General features: G+C 39.8%; 1 pseudogene across 1 annotated transcript in view; it reads right to left on the bottom strand.

Annotated features, from left to right (window-relative positions):
- The window catches only part of LOC149768760 (uncharacterized), a 28,236-nt pseudogene continuing 2,384 nt past the window's right edge, over positions 1-25,852 (bottom strand). The window contains exon 6 of the transcript XR_016398254.1: positions 1-25,554. The product of XR_016398254.1 is annotated as an uncharacterized LOC149768760 (transcript). The remainder of the gene's footprint in view (positions 25,555-25,852) is intronic.

The raw sequence follows: 25,852 nt of genomic DNA, 5'->3' as shown, positions 1-25,852 counted from the left end.
TTCTGCAATCTCATTGTTAGTACGCAATTGAAGCACATGTGAGCTAATCTGAGATTTATCATAAATATTTTCTAAAGTATCCCAGATCTTCTTAGCAGATAAGCATGCAGAAATTTCATTAAACTTCGTTTCATGAATAGCACAATATAATATGTTCATAGCATTAGCATTCAATTGTGCTAAGTCCTTTTCATTAATAGTTTGAGAGAGTGTGTGAAGGTCATTTATTATGATTTTTCATAAATAATAGTTTTGTGATTGAATAAAAATGCGCATGCGTATTTTCCAATGTGTATAGTTTATGCCATTAAATAGTGGAGGTGTATCAATTGATTGTCCTTCTCCTAGAAAACTATCTATTTGAGTTGTCATGATCTTTGGCTCTTGATCGTGAGATCAATAATTAATCTTAGAGCACCTGCTCTGATACCACTTGTTGCCCAGTAGATACAACCCAAGAGGGGGGGGGGTGAATTGGGTCTTTTAAAACTTTTAAGCTACTTCTAGCACTTTTTGATTAATTATGCTAAGTTGTATAGATGCACAGTGAAAGTTAAACTTAGCAACAGTTTGATGTATAGAATGTGACTTGATTGAATATGCTTGCAACTAAAGGATGCGCGGATAAGAGTTAAGCAAGCAATTTATCTAAGTAAGTAAGTGTGTTAGTTAGACAACAACAAGAAGCATTACAAACACAACAAACATATAGTGGTTCGGTGCACCCCAGCACCTACATCCACTCCCAAGACCTCTTGGGAATTTCACTATAATCCTACAGATTACAGTTGGTTGTTTTACAAGCTCACAACCCAACTTGTTGTTTTGCGAGATCACAACGAACTCGGTCGGTTTTTCCAGGCTCACCGACTAGAACCACCCCGATTGTTTTTCCGGGATCACAATCGAACCCTTACACGTTGGTTTTACCCTCGGCTCACCAACCAACCTAACACCGTTGGTTTTTCCTTTGGCTCACCAACAAACCTTAACCCCTTGATTCAATCCCTTGATTGAATCAAGTTACAAGATATTAAAAACAAAGTTTATAACAAATCAAAGCTTCTTAAACAAGCAAATATAACAGTATAATCAAATAGAGTAAAGAGAAGCCCTCAAACGAGTTTTGAAGATGAAGGAGCTCGGCTTCTTCTTTACTTGACCCTCGTCTGATTTGGCACGAAGTAGAGGATCACCGAGGCAGCACACGGATGGAGAGGAAGCTTTGGGATTCACTTGGATGCTCTTCTTCTCTCTATTTCACTTTGTATGGCCCCTTTTTGCTTATGGGAGATTTTCCTTGTAATCTCTTTCAAATCTCTTTCCTAAATATTTTCTCCCACTTCCATATCCTCTTCCCTAGCTCTCCTCTTGATTTTATAGCTTTAGAGGGAGTAGAAACACAAATCTAGCCGTTAGAGACAAAAATAGAGCCGTTGGAATCAAGAAAAAACTAGCCGTTATGCCTCCCAGCGTGCTTGAGTCGACTCGGCTGAAGTAGGAGTCGACTCGGCTGAAACAGGAGTCGACCTGTGAATAGTAGTCTGCCGGCACTGTAGCTGGGAGTCGACTCCGCTGAAGTTGGAGTCGACTCGAGATCACTGTAGCGCTGAAAATCAACTTTCTGTTTTTTTGTTCGTTCTCAGTCGGAGTCGACTCGAGCACTGTTTCTTGAAACTCTAGAGTGCCAGAGTCGACTCTAAACTTTCCGGAGTCGACTCGAGGACTATTCTTTTGAATCTTTCTTTGAATTTGCTCCTTCAACTTGAATTCTTTAAACTTGAAACTTGGGCCAATAAATTGTAGCTTTCTTCCAACTTTTCTTGAGAGCTTTGGAGGCCTTCTTGTGTTCTTCCAACTTGCTATGTTCCTTGCAAAATAAATATCTTTCTCCTTGCAACACAAACATTAGTATTTATACTTCAAGGTTTTGTGATCATCAAAATCAATCTTTGAATCAATCTTTGGGTCATCAGGGTATATACTAGAGAGTGATATCCTCAGGTTACCAGCACGTCCTACTGATGATCAACGTGAGACGCAACAAAAATGGACAGATGATGACATTAGGGTCAAGTGCTACATCATGGCATCCATGAACTTCAATGTCAGCATGAAAACATGAAGACTGCTAGGGAAATACTGGCTCACCTGCAAGAGTTGTATGGTGAGCAAAGCCGCACTGCACGCTTTGAAGTGTCCAAGAGGCTCTTCAAGACAAAAATGCGCGAGGGGCAGTCTGTCCACGATCATTGTTTGACTATGATCAAGGACCTAGAGGAGCTTGAGAAGCTCGGTATGACCATGCATAAGGACCTGTAGATAGATCTGATCCTGCAATCCCTTTCTGATTTATTTGAGTAGTTTATAGTAAACTACCATATGAATAAAATTGAATGCACTAAGACCGAACTATTGAATATGTTGGTAACTGTTGAGGGGGCCTTGAAAGGTTCAAGAGGCTCCGTTCTGGCTGCTGAGCTGACTTCTGGTTCCAAGAGAAAGTCTACTTGGAAGAAAAAGAAGCCTGTAAAGAAGCAGAAGAAAGATAAGAAGCCTAAGAAGGAAGTTCATAAGAAAAAGGCTAATGACAAGGAAAAATATTTCTACTGCAATGTTGACGGCCACTGGAAAAGGAACTGCCCTTCATACCTCGAGAGCCTGAAGAACAAAAAGGCAGACACACCTTCTGAAGGTATGTTAGACTTGCTCGTAATTGAAACTAACTTTACGGTTTCTTCTACTTCTAGTTGGGTTATAGATTCTGGTTCTAGTGCTCATTTGTGCACTACTATGCAGGGTCTAAAAAAAAGACCCTTCGGATAGGCAACGGGGCAAGAGTTGCTGCTGTAGCTGTGGGCACCTGTCCTCTGCGATTACCGTCTGGATTTAGTTTATTGCTTAGAAACTGTTATTATGTCCCTACTGCTAGCAGGAATTTGATTTCTGTTTCATGTTTAGCACAGGATGGTCATGTTTTGACATTTGACAAAGACTACTGTTCTATTTATTTTAGAAATAAATTAGTTGCACGTGGTTTCATGATCGACAGTCTCTATCACTTGCATATTGATGTGTCTGTGAATGTGTCTGAGCAAGTAGTGAATGCCATAGGATTTAAAAGATCCAGAGATGAGATAAACCAGAAGTATTTGTGGCACCTCAGGCTTGGTCATATTGGAGAGGACAGAATGAACAAAATGGAGAAAGATGGGCTTCTCGACCCATTGACTTCTGAGTCATATCCAGTTTGTGAGTTCTGTCTTCAAGAAAAAATGGCTAGATTGCCCTTTGTAGGACATGGGGAGAGGACCACTGAAATACTTACCCTGGTACACACTGATGTGTGTGGCCCATTGGATGTGTCTGCCAGGAATCGTTATTCGTACTTCATTACCTTTACCGATGACTATTCACGATATGGGTATGTGTATCTTATGAGATACAAATCTAAGTCTTTTGAAAAGTTCAAAGAGTTCAGAAATGAAGTAGAAAAACAGACTGGAAAAATCCTTAAGGTTCTTCGATCAGATTGAGAAGGAGAATACCTTAGTGGGGAATTTCGAGACTATCTCAAGGAGAATGGCATAGTCTCACAATGGACGCCTCCGGGTACACCTCAACTCAACAAGGTGTCAGAAGGAAGGAATCAGACTCTATTGGATATGGTCCGATCCATGATGAGCTTCACAGATCTGCCTATGTTTCTCTGGGGAGATGCCTTACTATCCGCGATTTATTTACTGAATAGAGTTCCCTCTAAATCCGTTCCTACCACACCGTATGAGATATGGCATGGTAAGAAGCCGAGTCTTGGTCATCTCAAGATTTGGGAATGTCCGGCCCATGTCAAAGAATGCAGGCGGACAAATTAGAGCCTAGGACCATAAGTGCTCGTTTCATAGGATATCCTAAAGAGTCATTAGGATACAAATTTTACGTCTCAGAGGATCACAATGTGTTTGTGAGCCGACATGCCATCTTCTTGGAAAAATAGTTTATCCTTAATAGAGGCAGTGGGAGGAAAATTGAGCTTGAAGAGAGAGTCTCTGAAAAGCAACGAGTAATGGATCCTATAGAACCTATTCACATAGAGCCAGTACACGTTGTACCTCCTGAGGATGATAGTGTTATTTTGATGATTAACAAGCAATAATCGAGAGTATGTTATAAGTTAATTCGATACTTCATTTATAAGTCTGTTACTCTCAGTATATTTGTATAACAAGTTAAAGATGCATTTCATTGTTTACTTGGATGAATCTAACCTTGAGTTGCAGCAAAGTGTGGATTGAGTCGACCCCAAGGTTGATTGGGTCGACCCCGGCACATCAAGAAAGCATTTGGCACACTTCTGCAAAAATGGCACAGATGAACAGTAAGTTGGGTCGACCCAAGGAAAGCATGAGTCGACCCAAACTTCAAGCTTCTCAACAACTCAGAAAATGGTTCTCTGGAAATACCGAGAGGGTCGACCCAAGATGAAGTTGAGTCGACCCAAGCTTGAGTCGACCCAAACCCTGAGAGGGTCGACCCAAAGGCAAGACAGAACAGATGACAGAAAAGGTTCTCTGGAAACCCTGAGAGGGTCGACCCAAGAAGAAGTTGAGTCGACCCAACTGAACCTTGAGTCGACCCAAAGAAATGTTGAGTCGACCCAAGTGAAGGAAGGCTGAATTGCAAGTTTCTGTGGTTCTGAGAGGGTCGACCCAAGGAAAGGTTGAGTCGACCCAAGTGAAAGTTGGGTCGACCCAAGGACAGGTTGAGCCGACCCAAAAACACGGGCAGAAGCATAATGACTAGTTCTGCAGAAGTACTTTTTGTCCTTCCAACAGTGAGTAACGGCTAGTTTTTGAATTCTAACCATTGGGGCTTGTCCAATGGATGAAGGAAACTATTTAAAGTGGCACTATTCATCAGAGAGAACATCCTTTTGCAAGAATATCAAAGAGTACACAAGAAAGAAAAAGTGCCCTAATCTTCTTCATCCAAGTGCTTCATTCAAGAGTCAAAAGAAAGTGGTTGAGCAGATTCAAAGAGTCATTAAGAGCTCCATCCACCCTTGAAGAGTGAAGCATCCTTGACAAAGAAGAGAGAAGTCACATCAAGCGATAACTATTCTCTAAACTCTTCTTTGTAGATTATATTATTATATTTGCTCATCTAGGAGCTTAAATCTTCTTTCTTTGTTTATTAAACTCCTTGTAAAGATTAGTTGGTTAGCCCGCAAAACCAACGGTATAGGTTGATTGGTGAACCCGTAAAACCAATTGTAAAGGTTCGTTGGTGAGCCCGAAAAACCAACATAGATTCGTTGGTGAGCCCGTAAAACCAACATAGATTTTTGGTGAACCCGAAAAACCAAAGTGTAAAGATTTTTGGATTGTGAGCCCGAAAAACAATCCAACTGTAATCCGCAGGATTATAGTGAATTTCCAAGGGGTCGCTTGGGGAGTGGACGTAGGTGCTAAGGAGAGCACCAAACCACTATACTTCTTGTTGTTTGTATTGTGATTTGTTTATTTCACTAACTCATCAATTAACATAAGTAAGTTAGTTAAAATTAAGAGAAACCAATTCACCCCCCTCTTGGCTTGTCACCTTGGGCAACAAGTGGTATCAGAGCAAGGTGCTCCAATAGTAATTATTGATCTCACAATCAAGAGTTAAAGATCATGACAACCCAAGTGGGATGTTCTATGAGTGAGGGGCAATCCACAAATAGACCTCCTCTATTTAATGGCACAAATTACACATACTGGAAAGCTAGGATGAGGATATTCATTCAAGCTTTAGACTATGAATTATGGTACATCATTACTAGAGGACCTCACACACCCACACTTAATATAGAAGGCACTATCATACCCAAACCAGAAATGGATTGGAATGAAAGTGATAGAAGATTGGCACAGTTAAATGCAAAAGCAATTAATGTACTTTATTGCTCATTAGATGTAAGTGAATTTAATAGAATATCTACTTGCATCTCTGCTAAAAAAATTTGGGACAAACTTGAGGTCACTCATGAAGGGACTAATCAAGTTAAGGAGTCAAAAATAAACATATTAGTACATAAGTATGAGTTATTTAAAATGAAATCCACTGAGTCTATAACTGATATGTTTACTCGTTTTACTGAAATTATAAATGGGCTTAAGAGTTTAGGAAAGTCTTATACTAACTCTGAATTGGTGCGAAAAATTCTCAGGTCTCTACCAAGAGTTTGGGAGGCCAAGGTAACTGCAATTCAGGAAGCTAAGGACCTCAACACACTGCAATTAGAGGAACTTCTAGGATCACTCATGACCCATGAGTTGACCATGAGGCAAAATTCAGAAGATGAGGTCAAGAGAAGAAAGCCCATTGCCCTAAAGTCTACCACCCCTAAACAACAAACTGAGTCGAAAGATTCAAATGATGATGATGAATTGGATGAAGAAGGAATGGCTATGCTTGAAAGAAAATTCAGAAAGTTTATGAGAGGTAAGAATAGATTTCATAAAAAGAAACCCTTCTTCAAAGGTAGCTCAAGCAAAGAAAAGGGTAAGGACAAAGAAAAGGAAAAAGAAACTCCTATTTGTTATGAGTGTAACAAACCCGGGCATTATAAGATAGATTGCCCAGAATTGAAATGGATGGCAAGAAAACTGAAAAAGAAGAACTTCATGGCTGAATGGAGTGAAAGTGAGGAGTCAAGTTCAGAAGAAGAAGATCATCAAGAGACGGCCCAAATGTTTAATATGGCCAATGACGATGAGGTAGATTCTGAACTTGAATGTGATTTTACTGTTGATGAATTACATGATGCATTTTTAGAACTAATGGAAGAACATAAAAAACTAATCAATAAAAATAAAGTTCTAAAAGAAGAAAATCAATCTCTTATCAAAGATAAGTTAAAACTATCTCATAACTATGAAACATTAAGTAGGAAACTCACAAATGAAACCAAGAATCTAATTGCTGAAAATGTCAAGTTAAAAGAAGATACTGAAAAATATAAATCCTTAGTAAATAAGTTTACACTTAGTTCAACCAAATTAAATATGATTTTTGATAGTCAAAAAGCTGTATATGATAAGGCTGGATTAGGTTATAAAACAAATAGGAAACAAAAATACTTAAAGAACATTTTTGTTAAAGCTAAAAATAAAAATATTACTTGTCATTGCTGCAATAAATTAGGACATAAAGCATATGAATGTAACTATAGAAAGTCCAGTCAAAACAAATTGAGTAATAATCATAAGATTAAATTCAAGAAAGTTTGGGTTCCAAAAGGAACCTCAAGTACGAACCCTAAAGGACCCAACATAGTTTGGGTACCTAAAGCTCTTTCTTGATCTTTATTGCAGGGGAGTCTTGCAGCTAATAAAGTGGAAAAATGATGGTATCTAGATAGCGGCTGTTCAAGACACATGACCGGTGACGTAGACCAATTTGTCACCTTGGAATCTAAGAAGGGTGGAGTAGTAACCTATGGAGACAATGGTAAAGGGTATATCATTGGAAAGGGTAAAATTTTCATTACTCCATCTATTTTCATAGAAAATGTCTTATTAGTTAAGGGTTTGAAACATAACCTACTTAGTATAAGTCAATTTTGTGATAAAGGATTTAAAGTCACATTTGAAGCATCAGTATGCATAATCACAAATCCTAAAGATAATAGCATTGTACTTGTAGGACAAAGACAAAGAAATATTTACATGGTAGATCTTCATGATTTGGCAAGAAAAATAGATTATGCTTAATTACTAATGAAGAAAAGAAAAATGAAACAAGTTGGCTTTGGCATCGTAGACTAGGACATGCTAGTATGGAATTAATATCAAAACTAGTCAATAAGGAATTAATAAAAGATGTGCCAAAGTTGATTTTTGAAAAGGACAAAATCTGTGGACCATGCTCATTGGGAAAACAAACTAAATCATCCTTCAAATCAAAGAATATAGTATCAATAACTAGGCCTTTTGAACTCATACACATGGATCTATTTGGACCCACTAGAACTGCGAGTCTAGGAGGAAAGAAGTATGGACTAGTTATTGTAGATGATCTCTCAAGATATACATGGGTTTCATTTTTGGCACATAAGAATGAAGCATTTTCAGAATTCTTGAAACTTTATAATAATATCACAAATGAAAAGAAGCTCACCTTAGTAGCAATTCGAAGTGATCATGGTACTGAATTTGAAAATCAACACTTTGAAGATTTTTTGTAATAAAAATGGTATTTCACATCAATTTTTAGCACCTAGAACGCCTCAACAAAATGGGATTGTTGAAAGAAAAAACAGGACATTGGCAAAAATGGCACGCACGATGTTGTGTGAGTCAAATCTTCCAAAGTACTTTTGGGCTGAAGCTATAAGCACTGCTTGCCATATTCTAAATCGAGTTTTAATACGACCAATAACCAAGAAAACTCCTTATGAACTTTGGAAGAATAAGAAACCAACTGCTAAATATCTTAGAGTATTTGGATGTAGATGTTTCATCTTAAACAATGGCAAGGAGGATCTAAGTAAATTTGATGCCAAGTCAGATGAAGGTATCTTCTTAGGATACTCCACATCTAGCAGGGCATACAGAGTATTCAATAAAAGAACCCTTGTAGTCAAAGAGTCAGTTAATATCATATTTGATGAGTCTGATAGTGAGTCTGCTAGGAAAGAAAATATTCTTGATGATGATACAGGAATTATTAACTTTGAAAAGTTGAATATTGATGACGTGCCAATTCAAGATAAGGAAGATGATTGCGTGCCACCACAATCTCAAAACTTGCCAAAGGAATGGAGGTATGCATCTGGACACCCTAAAGACTTAATCATTGGTGATCCATCTCAAGGGGTAAGAACTCGATCCTCTCTCAGAAATTTAAATGATTATCTTACTTTTGTTTCACAATTAAAACCTAAGACTTATGAAGAAGCTGAAAAAGATACTAATTGGATAAATGCCATGCAAGAAGAATTAAATCAATTCAAAAGAAGTAATGTATGGACATTAACTGAAAGACCAAAGCATAACTCTGTAATTGGAACAAAATGGATCTTTAGAAATAAATTAGATAAAAATGGGTTAATTATAAGAAATAAAGCTAGACTTGTAGCTAAGGGATACAATCAAGAAGAAGGGATAGATTTTGATGAAACATTTGCTCCTGTAGCTAGATTAGAGGCTATTAGATTACTTCTAGCATTTGCATGTTTCATGGATTTCAAATTGTATCAAATGGATGTAAAAAGTGCATTCTTAAATAGTTTTATAGAGGAAGAAGTATATGTAGAGCAACCTCCTGGTTTTGAGAATCATGAATTGCCAAATCATGTGTTTAAATTACATAAGGCATTATATGGATTGAAGCAAGCACCTAGGGCTTGGTATGATCGATTAAGCAAATTTCTGCTTAATAATGACTTTAGTAGAGGAAATGTAGATAAAACACTGTTTCTCAAAAGAAAGGACGAAAATCTATTAGTGGTACAAATATATGTAGATGACATAATCTTTGGTGCCACAAATGATACTCTTTGCAAAGAATTTGCTGATCTAATGCATGGAGAATTCGAAATGAGTTTGATGGGAGAACTAAGTTTCTTTCTAGGATTACAAATCAAACAAACTAAAGAAGGTATTTTCATTCATCAAACTAAGTATACAAAGGAAATACTAAAGAAGTTTGGAAATGAAAATCATAAGGGAGTAGGCACTCCAATGAATCCTACTAGTAAGCTAGACAAAGATAAAAAAGGAAAGAGTATTGATATTAAGCTTTATAGAGAACTAATTGGATTCTTGCTCTACCTTACTGCTAGTAGACCAGACATCGTATTTAGTATAGGAATATGTGCTAGATACCAATCAGATCCTAAGGAGTCATATTTAAGTACTGTTAAAAGAATCCTTAGATATTTAAGAGGAACTACGAACATAGGATTATGGTACTCAAGAGACTCCTGTCTAGATTTGCTTGCATACTCAGATGCTGATTTTGCTGGATGCAAATTAGATAGGAAGAGCACTAGTGGAACATGTCAATTCTTAGGAAACAACTTAGTATCATGGTTTAGCAAAAAGCAGAATTCAGTGGCACTGTCAACAGCTGAAGCTGAATATATAGCTGCTGGCAGTTGTTGTGCTCAAGTACTATGGCTTAAGCAACAACTAGAGGACTATGGAGTTAAGCTAGATAATATTTCTATTAAGTGTGATAATACTAGTGCCATCAACCTTACTAAAAATCCGGTTCAGCATTCTAAAGCCAGACACATAGAAATAAGATATCATTTTATTAGGGATCATGTGCAAAATGGAAACATATGTATTGAGCATATATGCACTGAAAAACAATTAGCCGACATATTCACAAAACCCTTAAGTGAAGATAGATTCTGCACGCTAAGGAGGGAATTAGGCATATGTGATCCTTTCTATTGAAGAGATATAAAAGGGAGCAAGCAGTCTCATGATACATTCCTCCCATTTCTAAAAACCCATGAAACATGAGTCAAAATTGTCATATATAGATTCCTTACTCATGTATCATTGTCCCAGAAAGAATTTGTAAGGATTGGAAGCAAAGAAAATTTTTAGAAGCAAAAAGAAAGAGAAAGGAAAAATTCTGAACTTGGGTCGACCCAACCCAGAATAGGGTCGACCCAATGTTGAGTCGACCCAAGAAAATTCTTGAGTCGACCCAATGTCGGGACTCCACTGTTAAAAGGGGGACCCGAGAGCTTTTTTAGGGCACTGTTTGCCCTTGTCCTCTTCTGAAAACTCTATTTCCCACTCTCCAAACTCCTCCAATCAACTCCAAACACTAGATTACTTCAAGATCTTGGAGAAATGGGACCCAAAAGAGCCGTAGCCAAGAGATCCGGAAGAGTCTCACGGATCCAACGTGAGGAAAGACATGCTACGGAGCCATCTACAGTGTCTCCACAACGTGAGGCACATGCAGAGCCACCTCCTCCTCCCTCCCCCTCAGTACAACTTGCAAGGTTTGCGGGGAGACTGGTTACAACGGAGAGAAGAATCCATTCCGAGTTCTTTGATCAAGAAGGGTTCCGTTTGAGGGAATGGGTCCAAAGGCAAGGTTGGGAGTATCTTTGCTCCCTAGATGTGATGATCTACCCCGGACTAGTTTGGGAGTTCTATGCCTTCCTCAAAACTGGGATGGGAGGGCTCATTTCGGAAGTTTGAGGAGTTAGGGTTCGAGTTTCCGAGGAGAGTTTGAGTGAGTTGCTTCATCTCTCCTGCGAAGGAGCCACTTCAGAAAAGCCTGAAAACAAGATGAGAGCCCTGCAGTTGATAATGGAAAATGAAGACTTCGACTTTTCGAAGAAGGTAATAGCAAGCTATCTTTCTGCAGAAATGAGGTTATTGCTCAGCATCATAAATAGGATTTTATTTTCGAAGAACGGGAGATTCGATCTCATCACAGAGCGAGATCTAGTAGTGATGGAGCATATTATTCAGGGTAGTCCCCTGAATCTCCCGGCCATGATCCTGAGGCAGATGAGGGAGGTGATCTGCAACTCCAGAGTATCCCTGCCTTATGGTATGATACTCACCTTGATCTTCCGACAGCACGACATATCTGTCGAGGGGGAGATCTCCAGGCAGCTACTTCATATTGATACATACACTGCACGATCACTTATACGCATGGGCTATGAGAAAGTGAACGGGCAGTGGGTTCATACTGGAGCAGGGATTCAGGGTGATGCACCAGAGGGTGATGCACCAGATATTGGAGACCCTATCCCTGAGGATGAGGAGCATATGGATCATCCTACTGCACCTTCAGAGGCTGGACCATCGTCATCTGTTCCTGCGGGAGATACAGATGAGTTCTGGAGTAGGATGACAGAGCTTTTGTCAGCTCAGGCGAGGACTATCACTGATGGGCTGACGAGCAGATTAGACATCATGTCTGCTGATATCAGTGATCTGAGGGAGCAGATGGGAGCTCTACGGAGAGAGAGAGACTCATGGACCATCTGTGCCACAGGCTGCTGAGTCAGAGATTTCGGCACAGAGTCATCCAGCTCATCGTGCTCCACGCCAGACTCAGTCTCATCAGGCTCGACCTCCCCTCGCCACGTACACTAGGAGGATGAGGACTAGATCCCAGCCATTAGATACTCCCTAGGCTGATATTAGTATTTCTGTCTAGAGCCTAGGATAGGTATCTAGTTCTCATATGTATTTTGTGTTTATCATGTATTTTGAACTTTGATTGAGGAACATTGTATTTGCTTTTGTTTTTGGCATGATTGTACTAAAATGTTCCTATTTTGATCAATGAAGTTTGAATGTTTGTTATTTATTGTGTCTATTCCCATGCACCTATTTGATGATAACAAAAAGGGGGAGAAGTAAAGAAAGAGAAATAAGTTGTGTAAGAAAAGAGAAATAACTTGTAAAACAAATTGAAAATTATAATGGGAAAGCATATACATTTAAGGGGGAGCAATTTGTAACAATGAAAATGATCAAATCAAAAATTTCTATCAAATTTCAGAATTTGGCACATAGAATTTCAGAATTTGGCACGCACCTTTCACACCTCGATACATAACCTGAAACTCATGCTTTATCTCAAATTTTTGGAGTTTCATCTTTAATGAAATATAAATGAAAGGGGGAGCAATTCAAAAAGTTAAATTGGAAACATTTGAATGATATAGGGGGAGACTTCACTCTCATATTTGAAAAGCTGAAATTCAGCAACTTGAGCCCTTTTAAAACTGATTTTAAGACAAGTATCAATAGGCTCATACTCTATATTTTGTAATCATCAAAAAGGGGGAGATTGAGGATGATAGTGTTATTTTGATGATTAATAAGCAATAATCGAGAGTATGTTATAAGTTAATTCGATACTTCATTTATAAGTCTGTTACTCTCAGTATATTTGTATAACAAGTTAAAGATGCATTTCATTATTTACTTGGATGAATCTAACCTTGAGTTGCAGCAAACTGTGGATTGAGTCGACCCCAAGGTTGATTGGGTCGACCCCGGCACATCAAGAAAACATTTGACACACTTCTGCAAAAATGGCACAGATGAACAGTAAGTTGGGTCGACCCAAGGAAAGCATGAGTCGACCCAAACTTCAAGCTTCTCAACAACTCAGAAAATGGTTCTCTGAAAATACTGAGAGGGTCGACCCAAGATGAAGTTGAGTCGACCCAAGCTTGAGTCGACCCAAACCCTGAGAGGGTCGACCCAAAGGCAAGACAGAACAGATGACAGAAAAGGTTCTCTGGAAACCCTGAGAGGGTCGACCCAAGAAGAAGTTGAGTCGACCCAAAGAAATGTTGAGTCGACCCAAGTGAAGGAAGGCTGAATTGCAAGTTTCTGTGGTTCTGAGAGGGTCGACCCAAGGAAAGGTTGAGTCGATCCAAGTAAAAGTTGGGTCGACCCAAGGATAGGTTGAGCCGACCCAAACACGAGCAGAAGCATAACGGCTAGTTCTGCAGAAGTACTTTTTGTCCTTCCAACAGTGAGTAACGGCTAGTTTTTGAATTCTAACCATTGGGGCTTGTCCAATGGATGAAGGAAACTATTTAAAGTGGCACTATTCATCAGAGAGAACATCCTTTTGCAAGAATATCAAAGAGTACACAAGAAAGAAAAAGTGCCCTAATCTTCTTCATCCAAGTGCTTCATTCAAGAGTCAAAAGAAAGTGGTTGAGCAGATTCAAAGAGTCATTAAGAGCTCCATCCACCCTTGAAGAGTGAAGCATCCTTGACAAAGAAGAGAGAAGTCACATCAAGCGATAACTATTCTCTAAACTCTTCTTTGTAGATTATATTGTTATATTTGCTCATCTAGGAGCTTAAATCTTCTTTCTTTGTTTATTAAACTCCTTGTAAAGGTTAGTTGGTTAGCCCGCAAAACCAACGGTATAGGTTGATTGGTGAACCCGTAAAACCAATTGTAAAGGTTCGTTGGTGAGCCCGAAAAACCAACATAGGTTCGTTGGTGAGCCCGTAAAACCAACATAGGTTTTTGGTGAACCCGAAAAACCAAAGTGTAAAGGTTTTTGGATTGTGAGCCCGAAAAACAATCCAACTGTAATCCGCGGGATTATAGTGAATTCCCAAGGGGTCGCTTGGGGAGTGGACGTAGGTGCTAAGGAGAGCACCGAACCACTATACTTCTTGTTGTTTGTATTGTGATTTGTTTATTTCACTAACTCATCAATTAACATAAGTAAGTTAGTTAAAATTAAGAGAAACCAATTCACCCCCCCTCTTGGCTTGTCACCTTGGGCAACACCTCCTCCACCTCGTAGATCAAGTAGGGTCTCCCATCCTCCTGATAGATACTTAGGTATACTAGTAGGGGACATCGAGAAAATATTTCTCATGGGAGATAGGGAACATGTACAGGATCCCAATACCTACAACAAGACGATATCTGATATCGATTCCGAGAAATGGCTGGAAGCCATGAAGTCATAGATAGACTCCATGTATTCCAACCAAGTCTGGACCTTAGTAGATCCACCAGAAGGTATAGTACCTATTGGATGCAAATGAATCTACAAAAGGAAGATAGGTTCGGATGGGAAGGCAGACCTATAAGGCAAGGCTAGTGGCGAAAGGGTATAGTCAGCGCGAAGGCATTGACTATCAGGAGACCTTTTCACCTGTAGCCATTTTGAAATCCATTCGAACATTGCTTGCCATTGCAGCATTTCATGATTATGAAATATGGCCGATGGATGTGAAAACTGCTTTTCTGAATGGATATCTTGATGAAAATATCTATATGGAGCAGCCTTTGGGTTTCACTTTCAGTGATGGTGATCACAAGGTCTGCAAGCTGCAAAGGTCCATCTATGGACTAAAGCAAGCATCTCGGAGTTGGAATACTCGTTTCAATGATGCGATCAAATCGTTTGATTTCACCAAAAACAAAGAGGAACCGTGTGTTTAAAAGAAGGTTAGTGGGAGTGCTGTCGTGTTTCTCGTACTGTACGTGGATGACATCCTCCTGATAGGGAATAATATTCCCATGCTAACTTCGGTCAAGGTCTGGTTGTCAAAAGAGTTCTCCATGAAAGACCTTGGGGAAGCATCCTATATTTTGGGGATTAAGGTCTATAGAGATAGATCTAAGAGGATGCTTGGCCTATCACAGAAGATGTACATAGAGGAGGTACTGAAGAGGTTCAGTATGGAAAACTCCAAGAGGGGTCTATTGCCCCTAAGGCATGGGATTCATCTCTCCAAGAAGATGTGCCCCAACACATCTGAAGAGATTCAACGCATGAGCAGGATTCCTTATGCTTCTGCAATAGAAGCCTCATGTATGCCATGCTGTGTACACGACCTGATATAGCCCTTGCTGTGAGTGTCACTAGCAGATATCAGTCGAATCCAGGTGAAGAGCACTGGACAGTTGTGAAGAACATTCTTAAGTACTTGAGAAAAACTAAAGATTTGTTCTTGATTTTTGAAGGATCATCAGAGTTAAAGATAGAAGGATACACAGATTCAGATTTCATGACTGATATTGACGATAGAAAGTATCTATCTGGATATGTGTTCTTGTGCAATGGTGGTACGGTAAATTGGAAAAGTTCCAAACAACCGATCATTGCTGATTCTACCATGGAAGCTGAATATATCGCCGCCTCTGAAGCTGCAAAGGAAGCCTTCTGGTTCAAGAAATTCATTGCAGAGCTAGGTGTAATGCTATCAGATGCCATCACACTCTACTGCGATAATAATGGCGCCATAGCTCTTGCTAAGGAGCCAAGGTCTCATCAGAAGTCCAAGCACATAGAGCGGCGCTTGAAAGAATAGATGCCCTACAAGCCAATCGCAATATGTATTGCGAAGGGTTTTCTTTTGATTTTCTAAATCATGTACATGACATTTAAATATGAATAAAGGCATTATGTTTTATCATATGCTGTTGATTATTTTTTGTGATAAATCCCTTAGATTAGGGCAATGGTTTTGAGGCTATGATGAGATCATACTAGTGAGACTTAAAATTCTAAATCCTAATCTTAAATATTTCCAGTCATTGGTACATTGAGTCGGGGATCAATATTTACCAGAAAGACTGGTACATCTTATGTATGCTCGATGCAGAGGGTGATTGATCTCATAATTACTTGTGTGGAGACACTAATACAAAGATGTGGGTAGGGGTGCAAATGGGTCGGGTCGGGTCCTAGGTGACCCCGATCCGACCCGATTTTTTGTTCGGGTCCCAATTTTGGACCCGGACCCGACCCGGTTAAAGATCGGGTTGGGTCGGGTCGGGTCCGAGTCAGGTTCGGGTCTGATTCGGGTCGAGTCCGGGTCCGATCGGGTCCAATTTTTTTGTGCTTTTGGAAAAAAATTTGGGCAAATCTAATTTGGTCATATCATAATTATGAGGTGCTGGGCGACCCATGACATGAAAGACTTTGCAATTGAGCTCCAGTCAGAACAGATGACCCATGACTTACTAAGTCGGTCTACAAGCCAAATTTCATATCACACTATTTTTATCTATATGACTGATTGGACGGAACTCGGTGTCTCCCAGCTCCCCTCTCACGAGGACAAAAAAAATCCCAGACCTTCTTCCAAAATCCAATTCCATTACAGAAAACTGGCACATGACCCATATTCAGTTGCAGTGTTCCCTCACTTTCTCCCTTCAAAAGTTAAAAGAAACAAAAACCAAAAAACAGAAGGAAAAAAAAAGGCAGCTACCGAGACACCAGAGGTCTCAACAGTGTAATAGATCGAGAGAGAATCCTGACGGGCCGACGTTCCTTTGGATTATGCGAACCTATGCTTGTTGCTAACTTGCTATCCTCCCACACTGACCAACAATACCACAACCCATGCCAAAAAAAAAAAAAAAAGAAAAAGAAAAGACTTTCTTTTGCTTTTTCTCTCTCTCTCTCTCTTCGGGTCCATTCGGGTCGGGTCAGGTCCGTTTGGTAAACCCAGACCCGACCCAGAAAATGATTCGGGTCCAATTTTAGGACCCGACCCGGACCCGCGGGTCCTAAAATTCGGGTCGGGTCGGGTCGGGTCACGGGTCGACCCGACCCATTTGCAGCCTTAGATGTGGGTGCTCATTAGAGGAATGAGTTCACTGAATTGACCTACAAATAGAAATCTTATGAAGTCTTACTTACATGTCAAAAGATGGTTCTCTTAGTGGGAGTTGTGCAACTGATCCTTTGACCTGAGATCACCATAGTATCTTGTGCACATAAATCCATATTTTGATTTCCACTCATTCATGACAATAAGTTGTGTACGAGGTCTTCTGGATATGGTGGATTGTGTACGAAGGTTATGAATAGGTCAATAAGGAATTAATCACTTCTAGTAAGAGAAGATCACATTTTATTTATTCTAATCATATGATAATTCAGGGAGCCTTTGATCAAAGCACAATGAAAATTAGAAAGAGTTTCTAATATTTCATTATTCGAATTATCATTAGAAGATTGAGAAATATATGAATATGAAATTGAGTTTGACATATATTCATACTCATATACATATTCGAGATGCAGTTTGATTAAAGGATTGAATTGCACGGTAACTTGCCACTGAAGGGTATTTTTGGTATTTTTACCAAATTTTATATTGGGGAACTTGCTTAGCGGTCCATTTATTGACCGAACTTTAACATTAAATCCCTGTTGTCCGATTGTTTAACAACCGGTCCATATATATTTCAACATTATTTTATAGGACGAAAATGCCCCCGCCTCTCCCATTCCCACCGAAAAAGGAGAAGAAAAAGGCAGCCGCCGGCCACGGCCCGCCCCCTCTCGAGCCTCCTCCCACGCCTGCCGCCGGCCACAGCCCACCCCCTCCCGCGCCCGCTGCCCCCTTCCGCGCCGCCGGGAATACCTCCGCCCCCACGGTGGGGAGGTGCCGAAGAAGAGGAGCCGCTGGCCAGCCGCGGTTGCCGTAGGCTGCGACTCGCCCCCCCGGTGGCCCCCTCCTGCGGCCGCCACCGTCCGACCCCCTTCCATAGCTGCCGGCCTTGCGAGAGGAGAAGGAAGAAGAAAGAAGGAGAAGGGAAGAAGAGAAGAAAAAAGAAAAGAAAAAGAAAAGAAAATAAAAGAAAAAGAAAAAAATAAAATAAAAATAAAAATAAAAATAAAGTTAACTGTGTTCCTAAACAAGTTAACTGTGTTCATAGACAACTTAACTGTGTTCACAGATCTGGAGTCGACCTCTGCTCACCTGGAGTCGACCCCTTAACAGCACGAGTCGACCCCTGCTCACCTGGAGTCGACTCTCAGGCTTTCCAAGACAAGTTAATTGTGTTCAAAGACAAGTTAACTGTGTTCCTACACAACAGTGTTCCTAGACAAGTTAACTGTGTTCCCAAACAACTGAACTGTGTTCGTAGACAACTGTGTTCCTAGACAAGTTAACTGTATTCCCAAACAACTTAACTGTGTTACTAGACAAGTTAACTGTGTTCCCAAACAACTAAACTGTGTTCCTAGACAACTGTGTTCCTAGACAAGTTAATTGTGTTCCTAGACAAGTTAATTGTGTTCCCAAACAACTTAACTGTGTTCCTAGACAACTGTGTTCACAGACAACTTAACTGTGTTCCTAGACAAGTTAACTGTGTTCCCAAACAATTTAACTGTGTTCCTAGACAAGTTAACTGTGTTCATAAACAACTTAACTGTGTTCCTAGATAACTGTGTTCCTAGACAAGTTAACTGTGTTCCTAGACAAGTTAACTATGTTCCTAGACAACTTAACTGTGTTCCTAGACAAGTTAACTGTATTCACAGACAACTTAACTGTGTTCCTAGACAACTATGTTCCTAGACAAATTAACTGTATTTCTAGACAAGTTAACTGTGTTCACAGACAACTTAACTATGTTTCTAGACAACTATGTTCCTAGACAAGTTAACTGTGTTCCCAAACAACTGAACTGTGTTCATAGACAACTGTGTTCCTAGACAAGTTAACTGTGTTCCCAAACAACTTAACTGTGTTCATAGATAAGTTAATTGTGTTCACAGACAACTTAACTGTGTTCCTAGACAAGTTAACTGTATTCCCAAACAACTAAACTGTGTTCCTAGACAACCGTGTTCCTAGACAAGTTAACTGTGTTCCTAGACAAGTTAACTGTGTTCCTAAACAAGTTAACTATGTTTCTAGACAAGTTAACTGTGTTCCTAGACAAGTTAATTGTGTTCCCAAACAACTTAACTGTGTTTCTAGACAACTGTGTTCCTAGACAAGTTAACTGTGCTCACAGACAACTTAACTGTGTTCCTAGGCAACTGTGTTCCTAGATAAGTTAACTGTGTTCTTAGATAAGTTAACTGTGTTCCTAGACAAGTTAACTGTGTTCCCAAACAACTTAACTGTGTTCCTAGACAAGTTAACTGTGTTCACAAACAACTTAACTGTGTTCCTAGACAAGTTAACTGTGTTTCTAGACAAGTTAACTGTATTCACAGACAACTTAACTGTGTTCCTAGACAACTATGTTCCTAGACAAATTAACTGTGTTCCTAGATAAGTTAACTGTGTTCCCAAACAACTTAACTATGTTCCTAGACAACTGTATTCCTAGACAAGTTAACTGTGTTCCTAGACAAGTTAACTGTGTTCACAGACAACTTAACTGTGTTCCTAGACAACTGTGTTCCTAGATAAGTTAACTGTGTTCCTAGACAAGTTAACTGTGTTCACAGACAATTTAACTGTGCTCCTAGACAAGTTAACTATGTTTCCAAATAACTTAACTGTATTCCTAGACAAGTTAACTGTGTTCACAAACAACTTAACTGTGTTCCTAGACAAGTTAACTGTGTTTCCAAACAACTTAACTGTGTTCCTAAACAACTGTGTTCCTAGACAAGTTAACTGTGTTCACAGACAACTTAACTGTGTTCCTAGACAACTGTGTTCCTAGACAAGTTAACTGTATTCACAGACAACTTAACTGTGTTCACAGACCTGGGGTTGACCCCTGCTCACCTGGAGTCGACCGCCGCAGGATGCGGGACGACGCCCTTCTTCCTCTTCTTTGGCACCTTCCCACCATGGGGGCGGGGGCGAAGGCATTCCTGGCGGCGCGGCCGCGGGAGGGGGCTCGGGAGGAGGCGAACCGGGGCCAGCGGCAGCCGCGGGAGGGGGCAGGCCGCGGTCGGCAGCAGCCGCGGCTTGGAGATTACAGTTTGGAAAGTCTCTGAAATTCTTCTTCTTTGGGAGGATAGGAGATCATGAGGGAAGGGGCATTTTCGGTATCTTATTTCAAAATAAAAGGGGCTCAGGGATCGGAAATTACAGTTTGGAAAGTTTCTGGACCGGATGTTTTAGATTTAATTAACAAGGACTTTTTGTTACAGTGGAGTCTTTAGAGGGATGGGAAAGTAATGTCCCCTTTTATATTTTCCAGGTAGACATGACACGTCGCTAGACATCAATCTTGTCTTATAGGTTTGATCGAATTAAAGAGTTTAATTCGATCACCAATTAGAAAGGATTCTAATTGTTAAGTTCGGGTTCGCGCAGTTTGGACTTAAATCGATTAGAAGAGTTCTAATCAAGTTGGGTCAACTCGCACTCACACCTATTGCTGGCTAAGTATGAAACCCAATGGGTCATACACAAGAAAACTTATAAGGGTCTAATTGGAATAGATCATGTTTGCAAGATAAACATCCTAGCAGGTGTTGCAAACCCTAGCTCCTGATTCAAATTAAATTCGAATCTGATTCTTAGATTAGGTTGATCTAATATGATTAGATCATGACCTAATATGGGTTAGCCAAGAGTTGGAACCCATTCGACTTTAATTAGACCTGATTTGATTAGGTTTAATATTTCCTTTAAGTTGGTTAAACCTAATTGGATTGGGTTTGATAGGGCCTTCACTTCTGGACCATTGATCGCTCCCTGAATGAAGGATCTGGTCTACTAGTTGGCGTCTTCATCTGGACCATTGGATCGCTTCCTGGATGAAGGATTTGGTCCACTGGTTGGCGCCTTATTCTGGACCATTGGATGGCTCCCTGGATGAATAATCTGGACCATTGGTCAGCGCCTGAATCTGGACCACTGAATGGCTCCCTGGATGAAAGATCTGGACCATTGCTCAGCGCCTGAATCTGGACCACTGGATGGCTCCCTGGATGAAATATCTGGACCATTGCTCAGTGCCTGAATCTGGACCATTGGTGATGGCATCTTGCTTCTAGACCATTGGATGGCACCCTGGATGATGATGCCTTGATCTGGACCATTAGATGGCGCCTAGATCTGGACCATTGGCTTTGGTTCCCTGCATTTGGGCCCTTGGATCATCAGGATTTAAGAGAAAAACGTGAGAAAGAAGCGTATCATTAGATACGACTTTTTTTAAAGCTTGATACGCCTCCCTCTCTCTCTTGTTGGCACCCTCTTATCACACCCTTTGATGCATGAAGGGATGGCTAGGATGCATCCCTTCACATCTATAAATAGGGAGCCATTCCACCGTATTCTTCATTCCAACTCCACCGCATTCTCTCTCCCTTATTTCTTCTTTTTTTACAAGCCTTTGTCTCTTTCTAGCATTGCTTCTAGAGTATCCTAAGCCAAGACAAGGAGGTCTTCTTTAGGACAAAAAGATTAGAAGTGATTTAGAAAGGTGAAAGAAAAATAAGAGAGGAGAGAAAGCAAGCCAATTTAAATCCTTTGGAAGGATTCAACATTAAGGATCAAAAAATCTTTGGAGCTAAAATCTTGATCGAGTTTTCATGTGGATCACCGTTGGAGGGCGGACACTTGGACGCCTCGTGGAGATTCTACAAACTTGGATTTAGTGTTACAAGTATTTTTCTATTTCAGCATTTATATTTATATTGTTTGATTGTTACCATTAAGGTGATCTAGGCTTCATATTAAGGGACTTTATTAAGAAATTTTTAAAATTCCTAGCTTCCGCTGCACATTATGACATGATCGGAACCCTACAGCGCTTTCACCTCATACGCGACTATCTCGAAAAGAAATATGTCGAGGTGCAGAGAGTAGACTCCGCGGACAACGTGGCGGACCCGCTCACTAAGTAGTTAAATCAGCAGCAGACTGAAGCCCACCTTGAGAAGATGAGACTTAGATATATGTCTAATTTGCTTTAGTGCAAGTGGGAGATTGTTAGATGTATGCCCTAAAAGCCAATCTGGCGGACACATTATTAATTCTAGGACATAAATTTGTACCTGACTTTATTATTATTGAATAATAAATGGGCATCTTTTCATTCATATTGTTTATGTGTCTATGAATCGTCCAAGAAATTAATAAGATGATGATACATATTCTCAAGAGTTGAGAATTTGAGCCATGTATCATTGGTGATGAATTTCTAAATGCTCCTGGTCAATGGATCATCACGAGGACGGTGATCAATCAGATCAGTGCACAGATCGCTATCCTTATGGATGGACGAGACTCAAGTCCACAGTGTAGAGACACTGAAGTGATAGTGCAGGTGCTTGTTAGAGAACAAGGGTACTGAGCGTGACCAAGACAAGAAGTCACTTTGATGTCTATCCACTCGTCAGTGACTTGCTTGATGTTGCAGTAGTATGACTGGTCTTTTGACCTACGATGCTTCGGCTATTCATAGTGAGGTTATTGTAGTTTGACTGCACATATACATGGTCTCTAGTCATATGGGTCCTTGTTGTGTAGATTGGCTGCAGTAGGTTTACTGTAGGAGTAGGGTATGCACTTACATGAAATCTATCGACCTTGATAGAAGAGGAGTGATCCTATGTGATTTATTAGACTGAGTTCTAAGACCTTGGCCAGGGCAGTAATATACAGTGGAGAAAGAATTTTTCACTATCGGACTCAAGTCAAATAAATCTAGATATATGACAGACGACGGGGTTTGACGAGTTATCCATGAGCTCCGGTCTATAGGGATCCACGATAGAAGGACTGTATCATACGATAACTGCACCTAGAGGTTCATCATTTTATTCTGCTAGGTAGCCACTACATACTGCTAGGTGTCACTGGTAGATGGTGAGACTCACAGGGATCATCTCAATGGTCGATAGTCCCGGGTGAGTTGAGTTGGAATTGTTTCAACCCATTGGAGTTTTCAATGATATTGTGACAGAGATCGCAATATATCTCGCTACCAGTTAGAATAGAACCTATGGGATCACACACATTAAAAGTATTGACCGATCCGATGGTTGAATTGTGATTAAGAATCACATATGATCAATTAGATTGATAAATGGATAACCCGCTAAGAGTTAGTGGTTAGAAGAAGGAACAATTGCAATCGGATTGCAATTTAATTTAATTAATTGGACTTGATCATGAGTCCTACTAGGAGTAGGATCCTTGGAGTCCTAATTGGATTAGGATTTCAAATTAAATTAGAGTCCTACTTGAAGTAGAATTTCTAAAGTCCTAATTGCCTTAGGGCTGAAATTTAATAAGTCCTAATTAGATTGGGATATTCTTAAGTTCTAATTAATTTTAATTTTAATCTAATTAAAAGACTCCTAATTGGATTAGAATTGAAGAGTTCAATGGAATCTTGGTTCAATTAAATCCTAACTGGATTAGGATTTGGAATGAAAGAAAGGGTGCACCTAGTTCCTTTTTGAAAGGGACTAAATCACCTAAGATTAAACCCCTAACCTCCACTTGATTAGATCAAGTGGAGGCGTGCGTGATGTAAGATAAGGAGGGAGGGGCGTACACTCCTCCCTTGGCATTTCATGGGAAGAAAAGGAGGAGGGGCCCACGCCCCTCCTTTTGAATAATGGATAAAGATGGAGCTCCTAAATTTTAGGAGCTCCAACTTTATCTTAAACAAAAATAAAAGGGGGCTGCCGCATGGGATTTTTTCATTCCATTATTGAGCCGTACCTCTCCTCCTCTCAACCTTCTTTGAGCCGTGAGAAGCCCTCTCCTCTTTTGGGGTTTCATCAGTCACCAACAAAGAAAAGAAGGGAGGCGTTTGCATTTTTTTCTTTCCTTCTTCCACCAAAAAATAAAAGGCTGCAAGTGTATGCTTCCTTTTATTTATTTTTTTTTCTCCTCTTCTTCATCCTTAAGACAAAGCAACCAAGTGTTGATTGCTGCAAGGAGAAAGGATTCAACCATCAATAGCCATCTCTGCAAGAGAGCTAGCACCCCGGGGAGATCCAAAGGCTTCGATCGAATCATTACTTCGTGTGGATACCCATAGAGGCCGGACGTGTGTGCGGCTTCCTCTGAATTTTCATCAAATACCACGTGAATCAGATTTGCGGAGACCATCTACCCGCACAAGGTGAAGATCTGATCTTCTTAATCATGATTTTAAAATGATTTAACAAGAATTTAATCCTGATCTATCTACAAAAGGTTTTAAAATACGTTCATGCGATGAACGGAATATGCACATGTCATTCCGCTGCGCATCTGAAAATTTTTTGAATTTTCAGTGGTATGTGATAGATCCTAACAACATCCTCCTCAGCTTTTATACACTTAAGGTATAGGCTAGGTCGGGTTTGCAAACTTAATTTTACATGACCAAAGTTCTATTGACAATTAATTCTATATGTACTCAGTTCTTTATAAATCTGTTGCGGTCGTAATTCCTTCATAGCATACTCCCTAGTAGAGGAACAGTTCAAGATGTTTCATCTCACCGATTAATTCCTGCTTAGCTTTCCTACTTTTAGATCGGTCAAGGTGGGTTCACTATCTTAATCTTAAAGCAGAGTTCTCATGTTGAATCCTCTGAACCTAAATTGTTTAACTACTCTAATGATAATAAGGACTCCAGAAAGAATCGAAGAGATGTACTTGTTATAAGAGTTTCACATTCTAAAATACAAGCAAAATAACAAGGCCAGATGTTTCTCTCGGACACGGATACTTATAAACACATACATATGTATATGCATATCTCTTCATGGGGCATATATAGATAACGCCAAATTGCCTTTAACATTTATTTATAAACAAAAGCAAAGAAGAGTGCCTAAAAGGTGTTATGAGAATAAATTTAGTTTCTTTGGACCAATCTTATCATTAAAATAAGAACCTGAACCGATAGACAAGGACTTTACAAGTCAACAAAAATATTAAGCATTTCAGAATGTAACATAATTTATTAAGGAAAGGTTGCCATGAACATAAGGAAGCAGAGTCTGTATATAACTGTATAGGTATGTGTAAGTGAGAGTGAGACCAAGAGAGCGACACAGAGAGAGAGAGAGAGAGAGAGAGAGAGAGAGAGAGAGTGCCGTATCTGACTATTACAACAATATGGCCAAGCATGTTCACTGGACAAAGCCTGAGATTGAGAAGCCTCTCAAACTTGTCTTTCGCCTCAGCTTGTCGGTGCCATCACTTTACAGAACAAAGAAGAGATCAATGATGATACACGTAAAAAAGATTGATTTCGAAGCTCAAGACATATTTAAGTCCAAAAAACACTTGCCTTTTCAAGATTTTCTATCTCCACTATTTTCTGTATCTGTTCTGCAATACTGTCCTGAAAGGTCAAATAATAGGTCAAGTTTCTCATGTTATGTTTATACAAGGAAACAACAAATAACTCAACGAGATCAGCCTGACAAATAGCAATTTAATAAGGTAATCAACTGCATTACTAACCGCCTCAGCGGCAAGGACAACAGTGTCCATTTCCACCTCAATCTCAATCATTGAAGATATCTGGAATGCAGACATCATTATTGCCTATTATAATAGAACATAGACAAATTATCACATTGAAGTGGAAGTGGATTACTATTGATGAAAACCAACTTTTGAATAGCTATCAATACTTG

Source organism: Phoenix dactylifera, chromosome 1 (genome assembly GCF_051530095.1).
Source record: "Phoenix dactylifera cultivar Ajwa chromosome 1, Ajwa_hap1_PhDact_Kaust_v1.1, whole genome shotgun sequence".
NCBI classification, from domain to species: domain Eukaryota; kingdom Viridiplantae; phylum Streptophyta; class Magnoliopsida; order Arecales; family Arecaceae; genus Phoenix; species Phoenix dactylifera.
The sequence above is the reverse complement of the archived record's forward strand: the minus strand, read 5'-3'. Positions and strand labels throughout refer to the sequence as shown.